Here is a 27,510-nt window from a genome sequence, read left to right on the forward strand (position 1 = left end):
GACCACGCCCATTTTTTTGTGCACATCGGGAGGTGGGGGGGGCTCCCTTTTCAAATTTGGACTGGGCTCCAATTACCCTAGTTACGCCACTGTCAGGATAGCAGTGCCACACTTCACATAGGTGCTCAAGCATCATAGGGATATGTCCAGCACATTCAGGGCCTGATTTAGATATGGACGCTATTGCAGCTGCAACTGCGTCTTTTGCCGCAGCGCAACTGTGTGTTTATGCTAATGCCGCAGCCAGTGACTTTGTACAGACACACCCACTGGCTGCGCCGCTAACACTCCACTGTGCGCATTAAAACACACCCAGGGGCATATTTATAATGTGTGCAGGGTGTGCGGTGCACACGGGCCCACCTGGTCCAGGGTGGCCCGCACCGCACACCCTGCACCCATATTATCTAAAACTTACCTCTCCAAGGTCCTGCATCAGGTCTCTCAGCACTGCTCAAAAAGCCGGAAAATGGCTGCCACAGCCATTTTTCCGGCGTTTTATGTATGCGCTGTGAGGAAATTGCCAGAAAAATCGTGGCCGTGCCATTTTCATGGCGATCTGCACATGCACAGTAGACTCTGGGCACACTCTAGTGCCCAGAGTCTACTAATTCTGCGGTGGCCGGCCAGCTGCATCATTCAGCTGCCGGCTGCCGGGGTGAGAGGAGGGGGGCCGTGACGGGGGATGCACACGGGCCCCCTCCTCTCTAAAGTCGCCCCTGAACACACCATCAGCTGCACATCGGTCTGAACTTCATCTAAACATTGCAACTGCGGCAAACAATACAGTTGCTGACCACGACAGCGAGTCTCCCACGTCTGGCTAGCCAACCCACTGTTACCATCCAGAAACACTCACTGAAATATCCTCACTCTGCATCCAAATCCGTTCTCATCGGGAAGCATATACAGACTGAAAACATTGGACGCTTGCGTGCGGCATCAATGCTGCGTCCAGCTCCGAATCAGGCCCTCACTGTGCTGTGCATTCAGAATTGTGAACGACCCCCCCACAGCTGGTTCTCTCCCACACAAAGCCTATTCACCACTTCCAAATCGGGATTGTCTCACTGAAATTGGGACACTTTAGAGGTATGATTTAAATACATATTGGAAATAAATAATACAATTGCGAAACAATTAAAATACAGTATAACTGTACACGGCCGGTGATTCAGATAAAATACATAAACCGTATATCGATAATAATGGATTAGTTATCTCAATGTTAGTACCAATCCATATGAAGAAAACAATTCTGTGATTAGTCCAATAATAATTTGGCATACAAATAATATTTTTTAATGCACATTGTAGATAGGTCCAGCTCACACAGAGTGTATTAGTAGAAACTATTAGTAGTTAGGAAGTAGCTTGTTAGCTTTACTTATGGAACTTATTAAGTTTTTTGATGTCCCAGTGGATAAATCCGTACATCAGTAAACATACTGTATAGGGAGAGAAGATTTCATACATATTTTGGAGATCGGCAAAGCGGCCGGGGAGAGCTGAGAAGTGGGAGCCGGATGGGGGAACGGTAGCTGCCAGAGAAGCATCAATGACGGACAGCAAAGAATAGCAGGAAGAGAACGCCTCTTCTCTGCTCTTCTCCATGTGTGCAGGTAAGAAGGCACATACAGTAACACTACTCTAGAGATGGTGTTATTTTTCTCATAGGAGATTAAGGGGCCTATTCATCATATGATAAGTGGCCCGGTAACCATGGGGAAATGCTAGTTTCTGCATATTTAGGTTACCGGACTATTCATCATCAGGGGTCTGATAGGACCCCCTGATATTCAGCAAACTCCGAAAACTGAAAGATTTCGGAGTTTCGACGATTGGAAGCAGGTAAGTAACTTAGCTACAGAAGTAGCTGCGATACTAACCATGGGCACAGCTGCTTTTCGGAGCAGCTGTCCCCTCACCGGAGCAATGATGAATTGCTCCAGTGTCACGTTTCCCCCGTTGTGAGTTGGATGCTTAAGTATTCATCGCAGCAAGTTCAATACTTCATCATCGGAGGCCATACGGCCTTCGATGATGAATAGGCCCCTAATTAATCTTCGCTTCTCTAATCTGTATAAATACCATTCCTGCACAGCCCCCATTAAATCTAGTGGGGGCTCTCTGGAATGTGACAGGAGAAATGAAAAGGCAGACACACTTTTCATGTAACTAACTACAGAGAAAACAAAAGTATTGCTTTCTCCAGCTAAAATGCTAGAAAAGCCATTTTTTTTTTAAATAGACCCCTTATTTTTATATCGGACTGAAGCAGGTTGTCTTGCAGCATCTCCCTGTGTTTTGCACCATCCATTGGTCCTTCAATTTTACAAGCTCCCCAGCCTTGTTGAGGAAAACCATCCCCACAAAATGATGTTGCCACGCTCATTCTTTACTGTTGGGATGGTGTTTACTGAGAAATGGACATAAGGGGTCATTCAGACCCACTCGCAAGCGGCAGTACGCTCGCAAGTGGGTCGATGTTCACCACTGCGCATGTGCACGATGGAGGGAGCTCCATCGTGCGCATGCGCGAGACCCGGACTGCGACAGCCAAGCTGTCGCTCCGGGTCTCGCACCAAAGGGGGCGTGCTGTCGATGTTGATTGACAGCACGCCCCCTTTGGTGGGCGTGCCGGGGGCGTGCCTGCCAGATGGAGGCGTTCCCATGGGAACGCCTACCGTCTGAAGCCGGCCCCACTGACATCACTAGTGATGTCAGTGGGAGTGATTTTGGCTCCCTCGCAAGTCCGATGGTCGCGATGGTCAAGACCATCGCGACCATCTTTTTGGACGCTCGTATATGCTGTGGGTGGTCACCCACAGCTATACGAGCGTCCAGGAGGACGCTCCATTTTAATGGAGGAGGGCCCTGATTCAGAGCGAGCGCTCTGGTCAGAGCGTCCGGCTCTGAATCAGGCCCATAGTGTTTTGAATTGGGACCAAAATGCTCTAATTTTGTTCTCATCTGACCACAAAAACCTTATCTCACAATTTTCAATGGGTCACCCTAATATTTTTTTTTTTTTGCAAAATCCAGATGTCCATTGATTTATCTTCAGAAATGGCTTCTTTCTAGCCACCCTCTCACACAGGCTAGTTGTATGCAGAACATGGTTGACTGCCTGCACCTTCACTCCAGTCTCAAACATTGAACTCTGTAGCTCCCACAAAGTGATAGTTGGCCTCCCTGTGGCTTCCCTCACAAGCCTCCTTCTTGCTCTGATGCTGAGGGGTCTATTACTAAGCCTTGGATGGACATAAAGTGGATGGAGATAACATCTCCTATTATTTTTCAAACACAGCCTGTGACATGACAGGAGCTGATTGGTTGGGACTTTATCTCTGTTCACTCTATCTCCATCCAAGACTTAGTAAATAGACCCCTGAGTTTTGAGGGACAGCCTTGTCTAGACAGTGCCAGAGTGGTATGATGCAGCTTCCGTCTCCTCATAATTGATCCTGCAATGCTACCTGGGATACCCACATACTAGGACATTATTTTGAAGTCTTTTCCTATCTTTTGCATATACAGTAGCTTTAGTTTTCATTTTCTTAGAGTGTTCTTTGGTTTTCATTTTCACAAGTTTCCTTCAGATTCACAGTATGACCAATTTTATTTCAATTCGAGGGTCTTTTAAGCATAAACGCTGATCTTTTTTAGAGGTAGAATATAATTGAAAGTCAAGTGTTATTGCAATGTCTTTCATGCCTGTAAACTTGGAGTTTATACTACACAGGGGTTAAATACTTATGCATACAATTTTTTTATCTGCAAAGAAATATGATGATTGAAAAATGTAAAAGTGTATCTCACTTGGCCTATATAAATCTAATGCAATAAAATAGTTTTTACAATATGTTACATAACACATTCCCCCCCCCTCCCAAACAATGTGACATTTACTTGCATAGACTTAATATGTAAACATGTTGCCCAGTTGCACAGAGATATCTTGATGGCATGAAAATAGTTTTAATCAGGAAGGGCCAAAAAATAGATGGATTCTAGGTTTACTTTGACAATTGTCTAGTCATTAACTAATTAATTCATACATTTGTACAGTCTGTCCAGAAATGTTTATTGAATCAATTAATTAGTGCAAGTTTCTGGCTCCCTTTTGTTTTTCTAGATTGTATTTATATGAATACAATTTTGTAATACGATTTATCTATTTAGACTGAGTTGCTTATTTACATTGCTCTTGGATGTGACATAGATCAGCTTTAATATGTACTTTGGTTACACAGTGCCTAGGTGATGTAAGGCTTAGCAGAAGTACACCAAAAGAATCCAGAACAATTAATGTCTACATTTAAAAAGAACATGTAGTACCAAAACAATAAAAAGTTTTATGAAAGTGGAAATCCTCTATAAACAAGAAGGTAAATACATTGTATAATTTACTGAAAAAAATGAATCTTAGAAGAAATTATATAAATAGTTATTAAAATGGGAACTCCTTCAAAGAACAGCACGGCTGACATCTGTTGCGTGACAGTACGCTAGCAAAACTATCTTGCCTATTAATCATAGAATTATACTGTATGCCTTAACACTTGTCCTGTTGCCGTCACAGTGAATGACTTAAAACTAGAATGATCTTGTTATCATGCAAGATTCTTTACATTACATTAAGGCATTGTTCATAACGATTAAATATGCCTTTGTAAATTTAATTAGTACTTTCTGATTCCAGAGTACATAACCAAAGTTGCCAATTATCAATAATTTACAGTAATTTTCCCAGGTTTTATCCCTGGTGATGTTGTAATTTTCCAATATTGACTAATGTCACAGTGCAATGATTTATATTTAAAATGCAATCCATTTATTTGTAACCAAGCTCAGTAAACATGTAATTATGTGTAGTGTTGTGCACCAAGACATGTCCATACGTACATAACATCCTTAGCCTGCTTAGCTATAAAGGACATGATTTAGAGGTGGAGCATGCTAATGCTACAGCCAATGGGCTGTCTACTGTGACACCCATTAGCTGCGGCTATAGGGCCTGATTCAGCAAGGATTGCGATCGTGTTAGCAATCACGCACGCAGTTCTGCTGTGAAAGTTTGCTAATAATTGCTATTGCAAAGCACTCTCACTGACAACATGTAGACGCTCACTTCCCCTCTCGCACATCCGTAATACCTTGCAATCCAGCCAAAACATCGGTAACATCGAAGTACATTGGAGCCACTTGCACATTTAAGGCAGGTCTGACCCTACAACTAAAATGCTAACTTTCCTGCACGCAATAACAGCTGAAGCTGCGTTTGCCATCACAGTGGATAATCTGTGCACGCCCTCCAATGGTTCAAACTAGGGGTGTGCACCGGCCACGTTTTGTGTTTTGGTTTTGGATCTGGATCTTTCTTCGTGTTTTGGATCTGGATTGGTTTTGCCAAAACCACCCTTCCGTGTTTTGGGTTCTGGGTTTTGTGTTTTGGATCTGTATTTTTTTGAAAAAAAGCATAAAACAGCTTAAATCACAGAATTTGTGGGTTTTTCTGCTCCTATGCAATTATTAACCTCAATAACCTTCATTTCCACTCATTTCCAGTCTATTCTGAACACCTCACACCTCACAATATTGTTTTTATGGCCAAAAGATTGCACCGAGGGGAAATATCAAACTACAATCTGCATTGTAATGCAGATTGTAGTAAATAGGGCCCTTTGTCTTAAAACTTCCCCATCTTTGTCTGTTTGCACTTCATCAGACACTTGCCCTATACTCTGTATATAAACATGATATGTCATTCTAACTTGAGTTGTAACCTTTCTAGAAGGGCCCATAGGGTCCTATTTATTAAGCTAACAGTTGTCATGAATCTGAGTGTAATCACTTACATCCTTGATTTACCTTAGTACCTTGAAAGTTTGCACTGATTTCCTATAAAGTTAGCTATTAAATGTATTACCTTTTTATTCACTGCAGTTTTGTTCTGTGATTTTTAAAAGTGCTTTATTCTCACATTTATCTTGTGGCTCACATGGAACCATATATTATTTCACCTATTTTTGTCTGTATCCTGCATGTCAGTCTGGCATGTTTCTGCTAAATACTAGAACTTGTAAAGCTTCATCAGGACTGTAGGACTGTTGCAGTACTACAGAGTAAAAGTGGTATTGCAGGCAGGGCCAGATTAACAATGGGGCGGATGGAGCTACAGCTCCAGGCCTCCAAATAAAAATAGGCCCATCAACATGACAGAATGATTACCAGCTGCCTAACTGGCCATAAATTTTAAGTATTTAAATAGCTTTTCTAGTCCCCCGTCCCCCCCAATAAAACAAAATTATGCAATTTTTCTATTTCTATGTAGTTAGGGAGACATTGTGGTCATAGTTTAGGGGGTGTATACACCAAGGTGACTCTGACCACAGCCACACAGCACCGTTCATAGCTCTTCCCGTTCTCAGTATAGGCCCTTGAACATTTTCAGCTCCAGGCCCACGTGGACCTTAATCGGGCCCTGATTGCATGTAGAGGTAGTCCAAGGCCACGCCGCATACTTGATGATGTTCAGCTTCCTCCTTCCGGAAGGGAGCTAAATGTCTGCATACAGCGTGGGGCATGTTCAGGTGATGATAAAGTATTGGGGGTGGGGCCGTGGTCCGGATGGGTCGGTGGGCGCCGGGAGGCTTGCCTGCCTTTCCGGGGGGCGGGAGCAGCACCCGATATTCGGGAGGCTCCTGGACAAATTGGGAGGGTAGGCAAGCCTGCCATACAAGAAAAAGAAAAAAAGCAGTTGGCGCTGATACACTGGATGTAGACTAAATGAGATATGGTCAACTTAGCAGCTGTTCAACAGTGGAATACTGCAAGTCCACAAAAGGAAAGAAAGAAAAAAACAACTACGATATTGATTTAAACTGTGCTTTGGTGACTATATCACACACAAACTGCAAACACAATTATATAACATTATTTATTGTAAAAATGTTTCAATAACACACATAATATACATAAAAACTTGTTCTTGTTTAAGAACAAAAACTCCACAAATAAGCAGCAATCTTTCATTGAGTTATATTGTAACCCTTATTCAAAGGTATCTCTTTCATGGAATCCTGGGATACAATGTCCCAAAGAGCAATAGATAAACACAGTCCTGACTGTTATAGACAGTATCCACACTGTTCACTCCACAATAAAGTGAAATACTGAAAAAGTACCAAGATTGGGTGTCAATATCTGTGCCCCGATGGCAAAATATCTTACCACTCCGTTAGTTTAAGAAAAAGTCTCCGCTGGTCCGTATACACCATACGCCGGAGTCTATGTGACGGACTTGCGTCCTTGCTAGCCTCCTGGATGAGACCGGAGTCTCTACCCTGGAGGACACAGGGGATGCTGGATGTTGTAGCAGTTAAGGTATAGATACCAATGGCTATAACATCAATGGATGGTAGAAGCGGACTTCCTTAAAGGGTCCCCGTGTGGAGCAGCTTGTAGATCGATTACTGCGGGTGATTTCTGTGGTATTAGCAATGAGTAATAGTAAAACAAACCAGGCTGTGCAATAGCAGTCTTCCTAACATGTTTCTTTACACCAAGTAATTTCATCAGAGGATGTTGGACTGCTGACAAGGTGGGACTATTTAACGCCATCCTTAATTGGTAGATTGGTTATACTCAGCTCTTAATCATTAATCAATTACAAATGTGTCTGCAGTTTGAAAAAAATTCCAAAAAGATTTGCAATAGAAAATGTCACTTTATAAACAATATTTTGAACAACATTTTAATTTGCTTTACCGAGAGACTCAATCAACAATAAAACTAATATCGCTCAATAAATAAATCTTAAAATAAAGATAAAAATGATTAAAGAATAGCTTCCTATATATATATATATACACATATACAGATGCTTGTATCCTGGCGCACATATTAGTGTACACTCACTTTAAAAAATGATATATGTGGTAAAGACATATAAAAAAATTATAAGAAATACTAAAAGAGAATGTTATTTAAAAAGTATCAATATTTCAAGATTCTAGATAAGAAATGTCCCAGCATATCATACCAAATCAATAATAATACGCGGAACAGAGAATCATATCTTCATGTAACGAAAGAAACACAGGATTTTTGATGAATCAACTTAAAATATAAAAAAGCTATTTACTCAAACTATTATTTAGTATAGAGAGAGTTAAAGGGGATAGAAGAAGATAAAACTTAAGCAAGGATACCTCAAATAACCTATAACTAAAACTAATCTCCCATTAAAAATCTATTTCAATGAAGTGATTAAACCCTTCGGGGGATAAAGTTCTTAAAGTATAGATCCAATAATTCTCTCGTATGCATAATTTTCTATATCTATCCCCGCCCCTATCCGTCGGTTTTATAGCTTCGTTTCCTGTAATCTTTAGACCTATCACATGGTTCTGATGTACACACCGATCTCCCTACAGTACATCCCACACACCACCACCAACTCCCTCACCTAGGGGCTGCTACATGCAGATATACTTCCCAGGGTTCTGCCAATTCTATATACCGAACTGGAAAATCATTTTAGTTTGCCAAATTAAGATAGTGGCAGAGGGGGTTGTTAGCTGGAGGAGCAATCAAAAGCCTGGTTGGCAAACTAAATTAATTTGCTTGTTCTGCAGTACCTTAACTTAGTTTTAGGAAATAATGGACAATCCCACGTAGGAAAAGTTACTTTCTTTATTAGTCATGTAGACATACTTATGTATGGTTTTAAGACCATAAAGTACAATACTCCACTCCTTGAGACAACTCATATATGAACACCTATTAACACCAAAGTAATGGTAGTATTTTAACATACAGACAGTAACATGGAATAATACTAATATGTGGATGCATAATTCTATTGTAGACTATACAAATGATTTTAGATGAATAATAATTGAATACACTTGCACTAGGGTTGCCGACATTCTGGATGCCTCTTCCGGGAGGGAGCTGCCAGAGTGGCATAGCAGGAGGCATGACCGGACAGCTTACCTGGCATTTGTGGGTGGAGCGGGGCGTGGTCACGCAATCACGTAATGTGGCCCCGCCCCCGCTACACAATGCTAATATTACCAGCATTGTGAAGCAGGGGACTGGGTCAAAATTATGCGATCCAGCATGAATTGTGTCACCTACCCCCATGCTGAGGGGGATTCCCTTGTAACCGTGGGGGGGGGGGGCGGAGGGAGGCTTGCCTGCCTTTCCGGGGGGCCGGGAGCGACACACGATTTTCGGGAGGTTCCCGGCCAGATCGGGAGGGTAGGCAAGTATGACTTGCACAAAGAAGAACCACAGGTATTAAAAAGGTTATACTGCGCTGTTAAACATTTTGTTCCCAGTATTGTACGTATTTGATTTTTAGTGTTTTATGACTGGGAAAAAGACAACACAGTGAAAAATTTAGTCAGATGTTCTGTTTGCAATTACAGAAATTCTTATATAAGCAGTACACGGGTTGGGTATGAAATCCCAGCGGCTAAATAGCCGCCGGGTAAAATGCTGATGCTGGAAGCCAGAACATGCATAATCCCGACTGAGCATGCAAGTCCCCTAACCCTACGCTTCTCCCCCCAATAAACCTAAACCTCTCCGGGGTGGTGCCTAACACTAAGTCCCCCCATGGGTGCCTAACCCTACTCTTCTCCCCCCAATAACCCTAATCCTCCCTTAGGGGCGCCTAATCCTAACCCCCCCCTTCCTCTAGCCTAACCCTAAACCTCCCCCGGGGTGGTGCCTAACACTAAGTCCCCCCATGGGTGCCTAACCCTACGCTTCTCCCCCCAATAACCCTAACCCTCCCTTAGGGGCGCCTAATTCTAACCTTCCCCTTCCTCTAGCCTAACCCTAAACCTCCCCGGGGGGGCCTAACACTAAGCCTAAACCTAACTAATTGAATTATGAAAATGTTTATTAAAGAAAAGAATTAGCTCTTTAAAACCCATACTCTTTACCATTTATAGCCCAGTCACTGTACCATCTGCCATGTTAGGTACTGAGGTTTATATTTATAATATGCAACAATAAGGTTGATTTTATATCACCACATATCGCTGTGATAGAAAATCTTTTTTTACCACAGTTTATTAAGATAAGTTCTCAGACACAAAAGGCTAGACTTGTCACTTTGCCAGTCATTACTTTGCTGTTCTATACATTAGCACCACTACACTGGAGTAATAAAGCAAATATTGTAATAATCAAGCATTTTTATAAATGGGCTCTGCTTTCGACACTAAGATTAGTGTTCCTTCTAGCACTCTGCACCTGTCACACCCCATGCAGTTCCTCTTTCCTGTCTGGGGTGTCGCTATCTACTCTGGTGCTTCTGGCACACTCAGCTGATTCAACAAACCGCTGATATACATATCAAAGTGTGCTAGAAGCACCAGAGCAGAGAGCGACACCCCAGGCAGGAAAGAGGAATTGCACGGGTTGTGACAGGTGCAGGGTACTAGAATTAACCCTATAAGATTGATAGCTGGGTTTCCTCTGTATTATAGATATATTTGCAGTTTAATCACTAATAGTGAATACGTTTGTTGTGTTTGGTTGCCTTGTGTAAACTAATTCAGTTGTGGTGAAGCCGAGGGTAATCAGCTTTTACTAATTATCATTATTGTCACATGTAATTGCTGAGATCCTGTCTATTGCTGTTAGTGAGCAATCCATTGGAAAGGAGCCTGCTCCCCAGTAGAGTACACCAAATTTCTGGGGTGTCAGACAAGAGGAGGAAGAGAGGAATCCGCTATTTGCTCATGACTGTCTGAGCCTCCCCAATGCCATGTTGGCCTGCATATCCCCCTCACTGTTACCTCTGCATTGTAAAGACACCTGAGTCTTTCAAGACCTGGAGTTTCTTCAGCTTGGACGAGAGAAATGGCTAGCGTCTTAGTGGATGCCGAGGCCTGATTTTCCAGAGTGACCATAATTGATGGCTCACAGAAAGAAGGAATGTGCTGGAGAGGAGACAAACTTGGATCCTTAAAGCACTAGGGTATTCCCATACCCGTCAGAGCACTATGCAGGGGACTGGTTTGCCTAACAAGTTATTCTTTGGTGTAAAATAATTGATTTTTTTACGAATTTCCATATTTACCAGAAATTAAAAATATATGGAAAGAACATTTGTTCAATACCGAAAATTAAGTTTAGTGAATGTTCAGTTGAATACGCTACATTAAACAGTAATATATACACTTTAGGGTTACCGTAATTTACAAACATGCTGAGTGAACATTATTACTGTAAGTGTTACAGAGAACCATCAACTACATCACGAAAATTGTAAGTGAAGTATAGGTCTTTCTTGCACATGGCACATTGCCCAGAATACTGTAACAAAGCATTTAACAATGTTAAACGTGTCAAAATTCTCAGACAGTTACTATAGAAACAACAACCAGAAAAACTAGCATACAATATTGGATCTTAGAGAGGCTGAAAATCATTAATTGCCAAATACATAGCACAAATACATATTCTAACAGCATTTTCAGTTTCTTTGCTCATTTTTACAGATGACATGCAGAATTATAGATTCACCTAACTAATGTAAATACTACAGTAAGGAAAATATTATGGCTTTTAATAGTAAATAAGGTAGGATGTAGTTGGCATCCCGGCAGTCGGGATACCGGTGGTCAGAATCCCGGCATCGGAATCCCAACAGCAGTCGGAATCCTGGCTCTAGAATCCCGACCGATGACATCCCAATGGTAAGTATTAGGCTTGGGGTTAGAGTTAGGGTAGGAGTTAGGGTTAGGCACTAGGAGGGGGGTTATGGTTAGTCTGCGGGGGGAGAGTTAGGGTTAGGCTGTGGGTCGGGAGAGTTAGGGTTTGGCTACGAGCGGAGGGTTATGTTAGGCTGTAGGAAAGGTGGGTTAAGGGGAGGGGTAGGGTGTCAGGATTCTGGTGGTCTGCATTACATCCAGAGCCTATGTGATAGATGGAGCGATGATTGTTGCTGGAGCCAAGGTTACATACAGTGCTGCTTCCCCCATCCAATAGAGGCCGCCCGGCTTGTGCCGAAGATAGCTTACACACAGCATGGACATGCTGATAGGGGAGCAGTTTTTCAGGTTGACTCCACATACAGATCAGAGCCCAACAATATACCCACTGAAATAGGTTATTTGAATTGATAACTTGCACCTCTATTCTTGGTCGTCACACCTACATTGATCAGTTGCATCTTTAGGGGCTTTTTGTTTCAGCATTACAATATACTTTCCCAGGCCTGATCACCTGAATAATAATACGGCCAACTTAATTACCTGTTGTCATTATCCTATGTCTACAGTGATTACAGACAACTAATTATCTAATTGTTTTCAAAGGCAATTGAAGATTTTTTAACCTAACTATCTCGGTTTGTCATATGAGAAATTTGGTGATTATTTACAATGGACTATTCAGATTGTTTTGGCTTAGAGCATTACTATTACATTACCAATACTTATTATTTGTTTTGCTGTAAGAATTTTTTTTCATCTGCTATACAGTAAGTTGTTTTTAATATGAATTAATGTTTTACACTGTATATAGTTTAATAGCCACCCCTTATGGTGAGCTGCTGTTAGGTTCATGGACTGTATTATCACACTGATAACTGAAACGCCTAGTACTGTCTTGTTTTAATGTACAATAAGGCGGTCTCTTGGACGCTCAGTATATTTTATGGTGAACACTGAGATACTCATTATGTTTTCTGGTGGTCACTAAGATGCTGAATGCACATTATGGTGTCACTGGAAGCCCATGTGTTTTATAGCAGGCCCTGGAATGCTCAATATATTTCAAAGCAGTTCCTGGGAGGCACAAAGTATTGTTTAATGGTCACTGGGATGCTCAATGTACTGATTGGTGGTCATTGGTATGCTCAATGTAATGTACAGTACTCACCGGAATGCTGAATACAATTTATGGTAGTCATTGAGATGCTCAATATATTATATGTCATTCACTGGGATTCTCAATATATTTTATCGGCACAACTGGTATGCTCTATATACTCTAAGGACAGTTCCTTCGGCTCAAAAGAAATTGCTCCACTGAGTTGTCCTTTGAGAATCAGAGCCGAGATCTCTATCAGACCTTTATCCAAAAGGGATATCCCACTTCAATTTTAGACAAAGCTCTTGATGAAGTTCTTAAGATACCTAGACCTTCTCTTATTTTCAAAAAACATAATAAAGCTGTCAACAATCCGTCGTTTGACAGGCCATTCAGTTTTGTTACTCAATTCAACACAGCTGCATATGAGATTAAGAAAATTATCAAAAACAATATAACCATTTTACGTCATGATAGAAATCTTGGCTCCATACTTCCTTCCAATAGCACTGTTACATTTAGGAGAGCACAGACTCTGAAACACAAACTAGTTCCTAGTGCTTTCCCTGTTGATAAACCTATAACACTTACATCTTCTGTGAACAACTGGTTACCACCTAAACCTAAAGTTTTTTTAAAATGTGGCCATGAGAAATGCATAACTTGTAACACATGGTTAATGCCACAAACACCATTATTTCACACAGTACTCATACTGAATTTGCTATTAAGAGTTTTCTGAATTGTAATTCGAAATTCGTTATTTATGTAATTCAATGCAAATGTGGCATACAATATGTCGGAAGGACCACACAGAGTCTAAATCTTAGATTTTTAGAACACAGAAGGAATATTATGAAAGGTTTTAAACAACATAGCCTGTCGTGTCACATTAATAATTGTCAAACCAGAGAGATGAAAGATATCACCATCACGGCTTTCGAAAAGATTCACTTTACCACTAGAGGTGGAGACAGGTTTAATCTTTTATGTAAACACGAAGCATTTTGGATTTTCAATTTAGACACTCTTTCACCAAAAGGTCTTAATGACACCATTGAACTCAACAACTGCTGACATCCCTGTGGGTATGCTAATCTAGACCCTAGGTCCCTAGGGGTGGATTGCGCAATAACTACATAGATGCCAAATTGATCTTTAGATACCAGCTCCATCTCTTCTCTTCTTCTTCTGAGATACATGTGCGTTGCACCACTGACCAATCCCTAGACTCTGTGTCTCAATATATCTCATTGTTTGGGTTTGACCACTCCTGCAATGCACATGCCAACACATGACCTCATTTCTCACTCTCCCTTTATCCATTTTTTATTTTTTATAATTTTTCATTATCATTATTTTCTAAAGAGATAGGTGTCTCTTTAATGCAGGATATATAACATATAAATATTTATTTTACTTATATAAGACATGGTTCACTATCATCACCATTATCTAGTGTTCATATTTACATTTAACTCTATATAGGATTTATATATATATATATATATATATATATATATTTATTTTTATATTTATTTCTATGTTTATTCTTATTTTTTATTTTGTATTTATTTTGATGGCTATGGCTCATCCGTGTTGCACCACTGCCTAGCCCCTTTATCTTGAGTTTAAATATATCTCATTTTTGGGACTATCCACTGCAGCAACACGTATGTTTCCTATTAAACAATTTATATCCTTTTATATTTGTAATCATGTTCTCATGTTTTTCCTTTAGAGATTATTTTCTCTGGAAGGATCATTTGATGTTTTGGTTCACAACCATTCTTAAACATTATATATGTTATTACCATTCATGCATCTGTTTAGTGATTTATAATCATGTCCATCTTATAGTAGATGTTCCAACATTCCAGTCATTTGTGCATTCCGATACTAGTTTGGTTCAGAATGTAGGTCCCTCCCACTTATAGATTTTATACGTTCTATTAGACCTATAAATTCTGTGTTTTCATGACTCATCATATTTTAGATTTCTTATTTTCTATTTACCATCATGTATGGTTTGTTTTATATTTTAACTGTCTGTGCATGTGCACATTTATGGAGTTAATATTCTCTTTTCTCTGCCTATACTTGTATTAATTTTTATACTACCCTTGTCTTTTATTTGATATTTCTTATTTATTCTATATAAATTGTGTTTTCATCCTTAAATTTATTCTATTTTATTTGGGTCTATAGATATAATTTGCATACATATGTACACTGAGATATGCATTTCTGGTCATATTTAAAAATAATGACTTCTCAAAATCTGCTGGATGCTGACACTTTATATAAAACCGGCTGTCACACAGTGTTACCCTTAATTTAATTAGTAACACATGAAGCTTACACCTGTAACGACTTAGCATGTCCATATGGAGAGATATATACTGACGTACTGCTATGGGAGGCATACCTCTGAGGAAACGGCCAGGTTACCAGGGCCGAGAAACGCGTATATTTTGTTCATAGGTCACACTGACCATTGCCATGAAGCTGTCATCAGTCCAGCCAGAGGCTACTTTCGGCAAGTGCCCCAATAAAGACCTGCTGACTCCAGCCTCACAACCGGTGCCTACTCACTGAGAGGCCACTCCTGACGGCCAGCAACATTTAGCGAGACGTCTGTTGTTGCAAGGGCGGCATACTATTCAGCCGCTCCACATCAGAGCCACACCGCTAATAGCATTACGAGACTCTGCTCATTCATCCCTTTCCCGGCCGGGACCCACGAGCGGCTACATTATCTAGACCCTCTGCCACTGAGCACCCGCACTACAATCCTCATTGAGCGGGTAAGCCACTGGAATGATCCAGCTAAGTTTATTTGGCAATATTTGACCACCATATCTGGTTACTGGAGCCTGGAATATTAACATTATTATTTATTCTATTTTTTACTGCATGCAGCCATTGGTGCCCCACTTTTTTGAGGACCAATTGACTCAGTCAAGTACAAGTACTCATTCACCATTACACCCCATATTCACCAGGGGTACTCTCAGAACAGCAGGCTTCCAGCGTCGGGATTCTAACCGGCAGCTTTTCACCCAAGCCCTTCTGCAGGTATCTAACTGTTTGAAGGGGGCATATTGAGTGGTTTCAGGGGCATTGATGGTACATGTGGGGTGGTCTGAGTGGCATTGATGGGGCATGTGGGGTGGTCTGAGGAGCAGGACTGCTGGCAGGAGACAAGGTTAATGCTATAAACTCAAAGCAACACTGTTTGTCAGCACTTTTTATTCTTTAATTTATTTTTCTATTTTGTGAGGGTTGAGTATTCCCAGGAACACTGTTTGTCAGCGCTTTCTATTCTTTCATTTATAATGCTAATAAAGTGACCGTCCTACCACTGTAGGGACTAGCTGGAGTGAAGCTGCAGGCAGAAGTAAACTTGTACAGGAACAATGGTAAAAGTACACTGGCAGCGGAAAATGGTGAAGTCTCAGGTGCATCTTGTGACTAAAGTGCAATTGGGTTGCCAGGCATAAACCGACTTAACACTGTGTGGAAAGTCGCCAGATATGGAGCAGAAGCGACTGGGACTGTGGTACAGCAGGGTCTCAGGCTATGGCACGACTGGCTATGAATTCCAGTGCGGCTGAGCCGCGGGCTCGGAAGCAGCTGAATTGTGGTCTGCAGTGACCAAGTCACAGGCTGCAGAGTGACAACCGAGGGCTATGATGTGGCTGGAGGAACTGGTCCGTAGACAGTGATGCAGCATAAGCCACAGACTGTGCAACAAGAGGTCTAAGCTAGGCCACTGGCTGTTGTAGCAGACTAGAGTCCAAGGTGCAGCTATGCCGCCGACTGAGGTATGACAGACAGGTGATCACTGGTGTGGCTAGACAGCAGGCAGGAGTGACTGGCCCGTGGACAGTGATGTGGCCTATGTCGCAGACTGAAGTACAACAGGACAAGCATTATAATGTGGCTGGGTCACTGGCTGAAGTAACAGACTAAGGTCCAAGGTGCGACAAGCCACCGACTGATGTGTGACAGACAGATGATCACAGGAGCAGCTTAGAACACAGGCTGGAGGCAGCGAGATGGAGAGCACTGCTGGCTTGAAGAGGCAGATCACTGTCTGACGCGGCTAACATTTATGTGGAAATGCAGCAGACCAGTGGCGTAACTTCATCCCAGGTGCCCGGAGGCAAGATAAATGTTGGTGCCCCCCCCCAAACTAAAATGTACCACCCCCAGCCCCAGCTGCCGTCGCCCCCCTTATGCTGTTCCTTTTATATAATGCCCCCAGTAGTGGTCCCCCTAAGCAGTGCCCGCCTATGTAGTGCTCCCCAGTAATGGTCCCCCTATGCAGTACCTCCAGTAGTGAGCCCCTGGTAGTTGCCCCCAGTAGTGAGCCCCCTGTAGTTGCCCCCAGTAGTGAGCCCCCTGTAGTTGCCCCCAGTAGTGAGGCCCCTGTAGTTGGCCCCTGTAGTGAGGCCCCTGTAGTTGCCCCCAGTAGTGAGGCCCCTGTAGTTTCCCCCAGTAGTGAGGACCCTGTAGTTGCCCCCAGTAATGAGGCCCCTGTAGTTGCCCCCAGTAGTGAGGCCCCTGTAGTTGCCCCCAGTAATGAGGCCCCTGTAGTTGCCCCCAGTAGTGAGGCCCCTGTAGTTGCCCCCAGTAGTGAGCACCCTGTAGTTGCCCCCAGTAGTGAGCCCCTGTAGTTGCCCCCAGTAGTAGGCCCCTGTAGTTACCCCCAGTAATGAGGCCCCAGTAGTGAGGACCCTGTAGTTGCCCCCAGTAGTGAGCCCCTGTAGTTGCCCCCAGTAGTAGGCCCCTGTAGTTGCCCTCAGTAGTGAGCACCCTGTAGTTGCCCTCAGTAGTGAGCCCCTGTAGTTGCCCCCAGTAGTGAGGACCCTGTAGTTGCCCTCAGTAGTGAGCCCCTGTAGTTGCCCCCAGTAGTGAGCCCCTGTAGTTGCCCCCAGTAGTGATGGCCCCCACCGCGAGCGCACACACACAAAAAAAACACTTACCTTTATCCCCGCTCCAGTGCTGCTGCCGTCCATCCCCGGCGTCCGCTCCTAGGCACTATGGGAGTGACGTCATTACGTCACTCCCATCGCGCTCTGGGAGACCCAGAAGATGGAGCTTACTCCTGAGCTCCGTCCCCGGCGTCCGCTCCTCGGCACTATGGGAGTGACGTTATGACGTCACTCCCATAGTACACTGCGGGACCCGGAAGACGGAGGGAGCTCCATCCTCCGGCTGCCGCCGGGGTTTGAATAGGAGCCGGGCGCCCGCTGGTAACACACTCAGCGGACGCCCAGCAAATGGAGGGTGCAGGGGGTGCGACCGCACCCCTTGCATCCTCCGTAGTTACGCCAATGGAGGTGGAGCGCCGATCAGCGGCACTCCTTCTCCATGCAGCTCCCGGGGACAATGGAGCCAGGTGCCCCCTTCAGGGCTGATGCCCGGCGGCAAATGACTTCATTGTCTCAGGGAGTTAGGCCACTGCAGCAGACTGTGGACCGGTAGGCCGAGGCTGCAGAAGTCACTATTCTGGGTTGTACCAACAGCAAGGACATGAGCAGGAAGAATAACGGCAGATGAAACCAGGGTGACTTCTGATCAGGAAGACAGCTTCAGGAAAAAGGTAACAATAACTACTGAATGCAGGAACTGCAGAACAAGATGAGACCAGCTAAAACTCAGGCTTCTGAGCACAGGGAAATACACATACTCTGGAAGTCATACAATATCACCAGCAGGAAGTGTAGGACTGGCTGTAACTTAACAGAAGCAGGGACCAATGAGAGCAAGCCTTGCAGAAAGCCTCATTGACAAGTGAATGGATTGCAGCTGTGAGTTGCACACACAGAGACTGAATGGATTGCAGCTATGAGCTGCACACATACACAGACAAAGTCCCAGCTACCTAGCCATAGCCAGGACTGGAATCTAAAGCATTATGGAGCTTTACAGTCGCCTAATACGGCCAGGACCTGGAGCCAAGGTAGTCCGTTGCTGCGGATAACACTTTATTTGTGTGGGGCCACACCTACAGTTAGATTGCTCCTGCCCACATGAGGGAGTCATTTAAGTCTCCATAAATCCTTTTTTGTTTTAAATGTTTTTGTATAATACTGGGCAGTGTGTATTGTTTTACATTGATACTTAAAAAATAGGTATACACTGCAAGCATGCAGCATCATCAGGGCTGGCCCTGACCAATTTTGTGCCCTAGGAAACATGTTAACTGTTGCCCCCATTGGAAATTGATGCCATCTCAAAGCAGAGACACACCAAATCTCCCCTGAGTGAGAAGGAAAGGTGTTAGCTGGAGCCCCTTAAATTGTAGCTATTCCCTCATATCAAAATAATATATTAATGATAATTGCAAATTCACTGCACTTCTCTGATACCCTTCTCCTCCCAGCCAGCCGTGCTCTTCTTCCCAACATGCTTGTATTCTCCTCCTGGCTCTGCATTCCCCTCCTTCGGCACATATACCTCCTCTTCCCTACCCGTCTTCCTCTTAGCTGGGGCTGGATCAATATAATATATTAATGATTATGCCAAATTCACTGCACAGCCCCAACTCCCTTCTCATCCCGTGCAGCCGACCTCCTCTCCCCAACCTGTCTGTATCCTCCTCCTGGATCTGCTTTCCCCTCCTCCAACCTATCTACCTCCTCTTCCCTACCCATATCTCTCCTCTTACAGGCCTGCCTGTGTCCTCCTCCCAGCTACACCTACCTTTCCACCAGCCTGCCTCCATGCACTCTGAGCCTGCTCAGCTCCACTTATTTCAAGGTAAATGATTGATCATAAGCCTTCTGTTCATATGATCATGACATCACGGCTGACCTGTGGCCCCCCCTTCCCCCCCTTGTCACACTTTTTTTTATCTGAACACATGCACCGACCGCCTCGCCTAGCTGCACCTACTCTGGAGTTTGTCTCAATGTAACTAATTTGTCATATGGGAAGACATTTATTTATATCATTATAATTTATAACTACTGAATGTATCTATATTTTATGATGTTATGAATATAGAATTATAGTGTTGCTATTTCCCAAATTAAAAAGGAGCAATTTGATCCAAAGTTAAATGCAAAAAAGAACAAATCTTCTAATTAAATATTCTACATTGCAAAATAAAACTGCTTTATTCTAGGAGACATATGACTGTAACGCCAATTACATACTACTGCTATTTGCTATAATTAACATATCATGATTTCAAAACAGAAACAAGTCAAATCCCAAATGACATTTTGGAGGGGAAAAAAGTCTTTAGATAGGAAGGAGACATTAATTCTAACGGGAATTGTTAATGTGATTTACGGTACCCAGATATTGTGTACTGTTGCTGGGGAAGGTTCTGTAAAAGGTCACACTCTGTGTTGTTGAGCAGTGGCACTTTTTCAACAAATGAAGTCTAGCATTTGCTTCTATCAGCCTTTAAAATGTCTGCATTATTTTCCAAACAAAAAAGTATTTTATGTTATCATGCGAACATTGCTAAATGTTTATTTTTCCTTTTTATTTTTTTATTTTTAACAAAATGATAGTTTAGATGAATAGGTATTGAACTTCAATAGTACATCTTTCATGTTGAATATTCTTTTTGAAGTATTCAATTAGTTTCTAAAATGTTTATCTGTAAAGATTTGTTTGTCATTAACTTTGACTTCAAAATCACATCTTCTATAGCTCTATGTTCTGTGACTGTTTTTAACAGGGGGTGTATCTAGAGGTCTGAGCGCCCCTGGCAAAATAGGGACCTGGCGCCACCCCACCCCATTGGCAGTTAGTAAACAGACACTGTAATTTCTGTACGAGTGTCAATCGCCCCCCACTCCCCTCCCTCGCTGTCCAGCAATGATGCTTGTGACTGAGAGATCAGCAGAAGCACAGACTTTTGCCAGAACTGGCCAGTGGCGAACGCTGGATTTTTGTTTTGGATCTGTATTTTTTAAAAAAAAAACATAAAAACAGCTAAAATCACAGAATGTGTTGATTTTTCTGCTGCTATGCTATTATTAACCTCAATAACCTTAATTTCCACTCATTTCCAGTCTATTCTGAACACCTCACACCTCACAATAGTGTTTTTATGTCCAAAAGGTTGCACCGAGGTAGCTGGATGACTATGCTAAGCGACACGAGTGGGCGGCACAAACACGTGGCCCATCTAGGAGTGACACTGCAGTGGCAGATAGGATGGCAGTTTGAAAAACTAGGCCCCAAACAGTACATAATGCAAAGAAAAAAAAGAGGTGCAAGATGGATTCTTGGGTCCTTGGGCCCTCCCACCCTCCCTTATGTTGTATAAACAGAACATGCACACTTTAACAAACCAATCATTTCAGCGCCAGGGTCTGCCACACGTCTGTGGCTGAAATGATTGGTTCGTTTGGGCCCCCACAAAACAAGCTGGCAATCAATCTGGCCCTGCACAAACTGGTCTCCCTGGAAGAGTTGATAATTCATTTTTATGAACATCATCTTCTCCACATTTTGTGGAAGCAACCTCCTACGCCTTTTGCTGACAAGGTTCCCGGCTGCACTAAACACTCTTTCGGAGTGCACACTGGAGGGGGGGCAACTCAGGTAAAATAGAGCCAGTTTGTACAGGGGCCTCGAAATTGCCTCTTTTTCCTGCCAGTACATGTACAGACTGTCTGACATGCCTACTTGGATGCTGTCACCGATGTAATCCCTTAAAAAAAAGATTTTTTTTATTGTTTGTGGAGCGCACTTTGAGGGTTACCCCACCCTTTAACAGACAGACGCACGCTTGTCGCTGCTGCTTTGAGGACAGTATCATATGCAGTGACAGTAGACTTGTCAGAAATTGTTGGCACTTCCTTCAGTCCGGACCAGATGTCCAAACCGGCCCTTGACTTATGACACAGGCGCACGCTTGGCACTGCTACTGTGTTGATGCACGTGTGGCTACATCGCACACAAGTCACAAACACAGAAAAAAATTGTTGTTTTTTTTTTGGAGCACTATGGGGGTTACACCACCCTTTAACAGACTTATGGGACACAGGCGCACGCTTGGCGCTGCTCCTTTGTTGATGCACGTGCAGCTACAGTGCACACAATTCACAAAGACAGAAAAAAAAAGAAGAATTTTTTTATTGTTTGTGGAGCGCACTTTGAGGATTACACCACCCTTTAACAGACAGACGCACACTTGTCGCTGCTGCTTTGAGGATGCAGGTGCGGCTACAGCCCACACAATTCACAAAGACAGGAAAAAAAAGAATAATTTTTTTATTGTTTGTGGAACGCACTTTGAGGGTTACACCACCCTTTAACAGACAGACGCACGCTTGTCGCTGCTGCTTTGAGGATGCAGGTGTGGCTACAGTCCACACAATTCACAAAGACAGAAAAAAAAGGATTTTTTTTATTGTTTGTGGAGCGCACTTTGAGGGTTACACCACCCTTTAACAGACAGATGCACGCTTGTCGCTGCTGCTTTGAGGATGCAGGTGGAATCTAGACGGGATTTGGAACCTGGGACACACTACCTCCATCAATTGTCTAAATCCCACTGCACTAATGGCGGATACCGGACGCACGTCTAACACCAACATAGCAGTCAAGGCCTCAGTTATACGTTTTGCTTCAGGATGATTGCTGTCATACTTCATCCTCCTCGCTAAGGACTATTGGAGGGTCAATTGTTTAGTAAAAGTAGTGGTGTTCCTACTTCCTCTCTGGGATGCAACAGCACTAGGAGGAAGTGGTTCTTGATCTTTCCCTATTTTATTTTTATCTGAGAAAGTTTGGTCCTCCATTTATGTTATATTGATATATATGTGCGGCTAAGGCGCACACAAACACAGAAAATAATTTTTTATTTTTGTTGGAGACTAGTGCACTTTGTGGGTTACACCACCCTTTAAGAAATGAGCCAGCCGGCCCTTTACTTATGGGACACAGGCGCACGCTTGGCGCTGCTCCTTTGTTGATGCACGTGCAGCCACAGTGCACACAATTCACAAACACAGAAAATATTTTTTTATTTTGTTTGGAGTGCCCTTTGGGGGTTACAGCACCCTTTAACGGACAAGCCAGCCGGCCCTTTACCTATGACACAGGCGCACGCTTGGCGCTACTTTGTTGATGCACGTGCGGCTACTGCGCACACAATTCACAAACACAAAAAATATATATTTTTTTATTTTTTTGGAGTGCCCTTTGGGGGTTACAGCACCCTTTAACTGTCAAGCCAGCTGGCCCTTTACCTATGGGACACAGGTGCACGCTTGGCGCTGCTCCTTTGTTGATGCACGTGCAGCCACAGTGCACACAATTCACAAACACAGAAAATATTTTTTATTTGGTTTGGAGTGTCCTTTGGGGGTTACAGCACCCTTTAACAGTCAAGCCAGCTGGCCCTTTACCTATGGGACACAGGCGCACGCTTGGCGCTGCTCCTTTGTTGATGCACGTGCAGCCACAGTGCACACAATTCACAAACACAGAAAATATTTTTTTATTTGGTTTGGAGTGTACTTTGGGGGTTACAGCAGCCTTTAACGGTCAAGCCAGCTGGCCCTTTACTTATGACACAGGCGCACGCTTGGCACTACTTTGTTGATGCACGTGCGGCTACTGTGCACACAATTCACAAACACAGAAAAAATATTTATTTTTTTTGCACTTAGGGGGAGCACCCCTGATGGACAGAGCACCCCCTGGACAACACTACAGCACCCCTTTAGGACTGGGACACTGCACAGGACTTTCGAGTGGACACAGCCCCTATGGACAACTGACTGCACAATACAGTCCAGCCAGCACCTATGGACTTTGGACGAGTGGACACAGCCCCTATGGACAACAGCAGCACAACACAGCCAGCCACTATGGACTTTGGAGGAGTGGATACAGCCCCTATGGACAACAGCAGCACAGCACAACACAGCCAGCCCCTATGGACTTTGGAGGAGTGGACACAGCCCCTATGGACAACAGCAGCACAGCACAACACTACACTGCACTACACAGCCCAGCCAGCCCTAACTCCCACCCTCCCTCTTCACTGTGCACAGCCGAGTGCGAAAATGGCGCTGACGCGGGTACCTTTTATAGAATCCAAAACCCGCGAGACCCGGAAGGCGGGATGATGACGATTTGCCTCGATTTCAGATCCGAGTCAGGCGGGAAAAGTCGAGCCTGATTCGGATCGGCTGCGGATCGGGGGGGTTCGGATTTCAGAAATCCGAACCCGCTCACCCCTAATTTATATATATATATATATATATATATATAGTGTACACAAAGGTTGAAATGTGAGCGACAAAAGTGCTTAGTACACTCTATTAACTATTTAAATAATTCAGTAAATCTGTGAAAAACGCTTAGTAATTCATATGTAGTGTTTTAAAACAAAGTGCAGAAATAAACACATAAAGTGCCAAGTGAATAATTTAACCTCAATAAATAATATATGCAAGTGAATAAATACGTGTTTAAAATAATAGGAATATATCTAAATATTAAAAAAATATTATTTAATTCATAAATATGACACCTACAATCATGAAAAGTACATAAAAACATAGCAATAAATGATATACATAGGATAAAAAGGAGGAATAAACTGAAAAAAGCTTATCTTTTAGATAAAAAAGAAATTGAAGAGTTCATGGATGTATGAGCAGCCTCCCAACGCGTTTCGTCAATCTATGACTTCATCAAGGGGATACCTAGCTGTTAATGCCCTCCGGCTTATAAACCCCACTAATAGGGACAATTGACACTCATTATGACATCACTTCCTGTCAGTAATTTTTTTTTTTTTTTTAATCTTCCTTATTACTGATATATTACAGTGAATCTATATATTCTGTAGTCACGTTATGTCCATCAGTCCTAAAAGCATGTAATTTAGTAGTTTTATAAAATATAAATTGAATAACAAACTGCGGGCTGTCATCACTTCCGCCCAAAAGTCAGGCCAGTTTTGTCTTGGAAGTCCGGCCACTTCCACCCTGATGCTCAGTCTTGTGATCCCGTCATCACCAAACACGCGACTCATTGCGTCGTGCTTACAGTGCTGTATAGGTACGCACTTCCACCCTGGGTTTCGATCTGGTAGCCGCGTCATCAAAGTGCGACTCATCCAGTCGCGCTAATAGTGCTTGTCGAGGTGCATGCTTCCGCTCCCAGGATACGGTACTTCCGCTTATCCTTTTGCTCCTGCGCATGCGTAGTGCCTCCTGGCGGCGGCCATCTTTATGGATCCTATTCACCTCAGGATATCTTGTAACCGCGGCCATCTTTCTGGATACTTCTTAACCAGCCGCCATATTTAAAACTCCGGCACTCCTATATTAACCTGTGCAACTCTGGGCAAAACCTTAGGGAATGAATATTCAATTAATTCCAGCTATAAAAAGAAAAAGAAGGGGGAAGGATTAGAATATTTATTAAATAATCATCCTAATAAGGGAAAGACCTATATTGTCTTTCACCTTTATAAACCCATAGAAACATAGATTTACATAGCTGATCAAAAACTTTATATAACTAGTCACAACTACTCAGTAAAGCATGTATGTATGCCTATATATAAACATATATCAGGATAATCCACAATTATATAGCTAATTGTTCCAAAAGATTATTTTCAACATATTATACTAAAGGAAAAGGAAAAAGAAAAAAGACAAAAGAAGAAAAAAAAAAAAAAATAAGGGGGGGGGGATGTTCTTAAAAAACCACATGGTTTCAGAGAAGGGGATAGCAAATAAAGCAAATATCCTAAATCCACAAAACCTAATAGTGTATTTTATAATAAATACATATGTATAAAAATGTCTATTAAAAAAAAAAATTTTTTTTTATAAAAAAATTCTTTTAGAAAATTTTTTGGCACATACATGTATATAAATTTCTTGAGAACTGTATTAAAAGAATCAGGAAAAGCTTTAAAAAATCAATAAAATATTGATAAAATATTAATTTCTTCACTCAAAAATTTATAATCCAGGCTTTAAAGTAGAATGGCTGTTCTTATTGAAAAGTCTCGATTCCAACATTATTTGCTTTGATCTTAGGAGATGCTTATTATTGAGAAGTCTCTGTTCCAACATAATTTGCCTTGATCTTCGGAAATGCTTCTTATTTCATATCTTTCTTCCGATTTTTTACTCCGATTTTACCATGGGATTCCAGGGATTATGCTTAACTGTGCACTTTGCTTACAACTACAGTACCCGGTATTCCCTGGAGGTCCCCCATCCAAGTACTGACCGGGCCCATTTCAACTTAACTTCCAAGAGCAGACGAGATTGGGTGTTTGAAAAATGGTTTGACTGTAGGAAATAGCTTCTACAGTAGCATATCCCATATCATATGGACATTAAGTCGGAGTCATCAATCTTCTTATATAAAAGGTGCGATTTCATAATTATCATTGAATCCGAGTGGTGCCAGTGTTCTTAACTCAAAAATCCAATACATCTCCCTTTTAGATAACTTTTTTGCTAGATCTCCTCCTCTCTCTCCCAAGAGCACCTGTTCAATGGGTTTAAAAGTAAGGTCCTCTGGATTAGAGTTGTGATGAAGAAGAAAATGTTTCGACACAGCATGACCCTCCAGTTTATTCCGGATATTCCTTATATGTTCTTGAATGTGTAGTTTAAGGGTTCTTTTCGTCTTCCCAATGTATTTTGTGCCACAAGTGCACTCCAAAAGATAAATGATAGAGGTAGAGTTACAATTCATATGTTGTTTTATTATATATTCTTTAGAGTTATCTGAATTCATAAAAGATCTCCTTTGTGGATGAAGATATCTGCATATATTGCACCTCCCACATTTATAACTACCTGTACACTTTGGTAGCATATTATTATTTAGTGTGATATCCTGTATCATACTTGGGGCTAAAGAATCCTTGATACTCCTGGCCTTCCTAAATACCACCGGGGGTTTTGGAGGGAGAAAATCTTTAAGGATGGGGTCCATTAATAAAATATGCCAGTGTTTATTTAAAGTACTCCTGATTGTCTTCTCCTGATCATTAAACGTAGTAACAAAAGGAATGAATTTGTTATCTTGTATATTTCTTTCTTTGTAAGTCAATAATTCTGATCTTTCCTTTTGATTAGTCTTCCTTGCAGCTTCCATCAAAAGTTCTTTTGGATAGTCCTTCTCAATGAACCTGTCTGCATATAGCCTTATTTGTTCTTCCGCTGTAACTGAATCACTGCAATTTCGCTTGATCCTAGAAAACTGAGAATGGGGTATATTATCTTTCCATTTCTTCAGATGTCCGCTATTATATATATGTATACAGTATTTATATATATACATAAACATTGATCATACACACACAACATTCAGTACAACACACATCACATTCATTAAGCATACTTGCAAACACACACACAGAGCATACTTACACACACTTGTGGGCTCTGCTGCTTGGACCTCCTCCTAGGTGCCGGGCTGCTGGGTGGCTGTGATCCGCCTTCTCCCACGACGATATGCTCCCTCTGAAAGGTCTTTAACTGCAGCACAGGCGCGCTGCCCGGACCCTGCCGGTTCAGCTGTCAGCGCTTCCGCGTCAGGTGGTATGGCGTGGAAACGCTGACAGCTAAACAGGCATTGGCCGGGCAGCTCTGATTATGGTGGGTGGCCTGTGGCCGGTGGAAAACAATTTGGTCCATC

General features: G+C 42.5%; 1 protein-coding gene and 1 pseudogene across 2 annotated transcripts in view; one reads left to right on the forward strand and one right to left on the reverse strand.

Annotated features, from left to right (window-relative positions):
* The window catches only part of PCLO (piccolo presynaptic cytomatrix protein), a 345,027-nt gene that overhangs the window by 117,949 nt on the left and 199,568 nt on the right, over positions 1–27,510 (forward strand). The window lies entirely within an intron of this gene.
* LOC148529237 (5S ribosomal RNA) lies at positions 26,040–26,158 on the reverse strand (annotated as a pseudogene).

This window comes from Taudactylus pleione, unplaced genomic scaffold (genome assembly GCF_031769625.1).
Source record: "Taudactylus pleione unplaced genomic scaffold, aTauple2 ptg000086l, whole genome shotgun sequence".
Taxonomy (NCBI): Eukaryota; Metazoa; Chordata; class Amphibia; order Anura; family Myobatrachidae; genus Taudactylus; species Taudactylus pleione.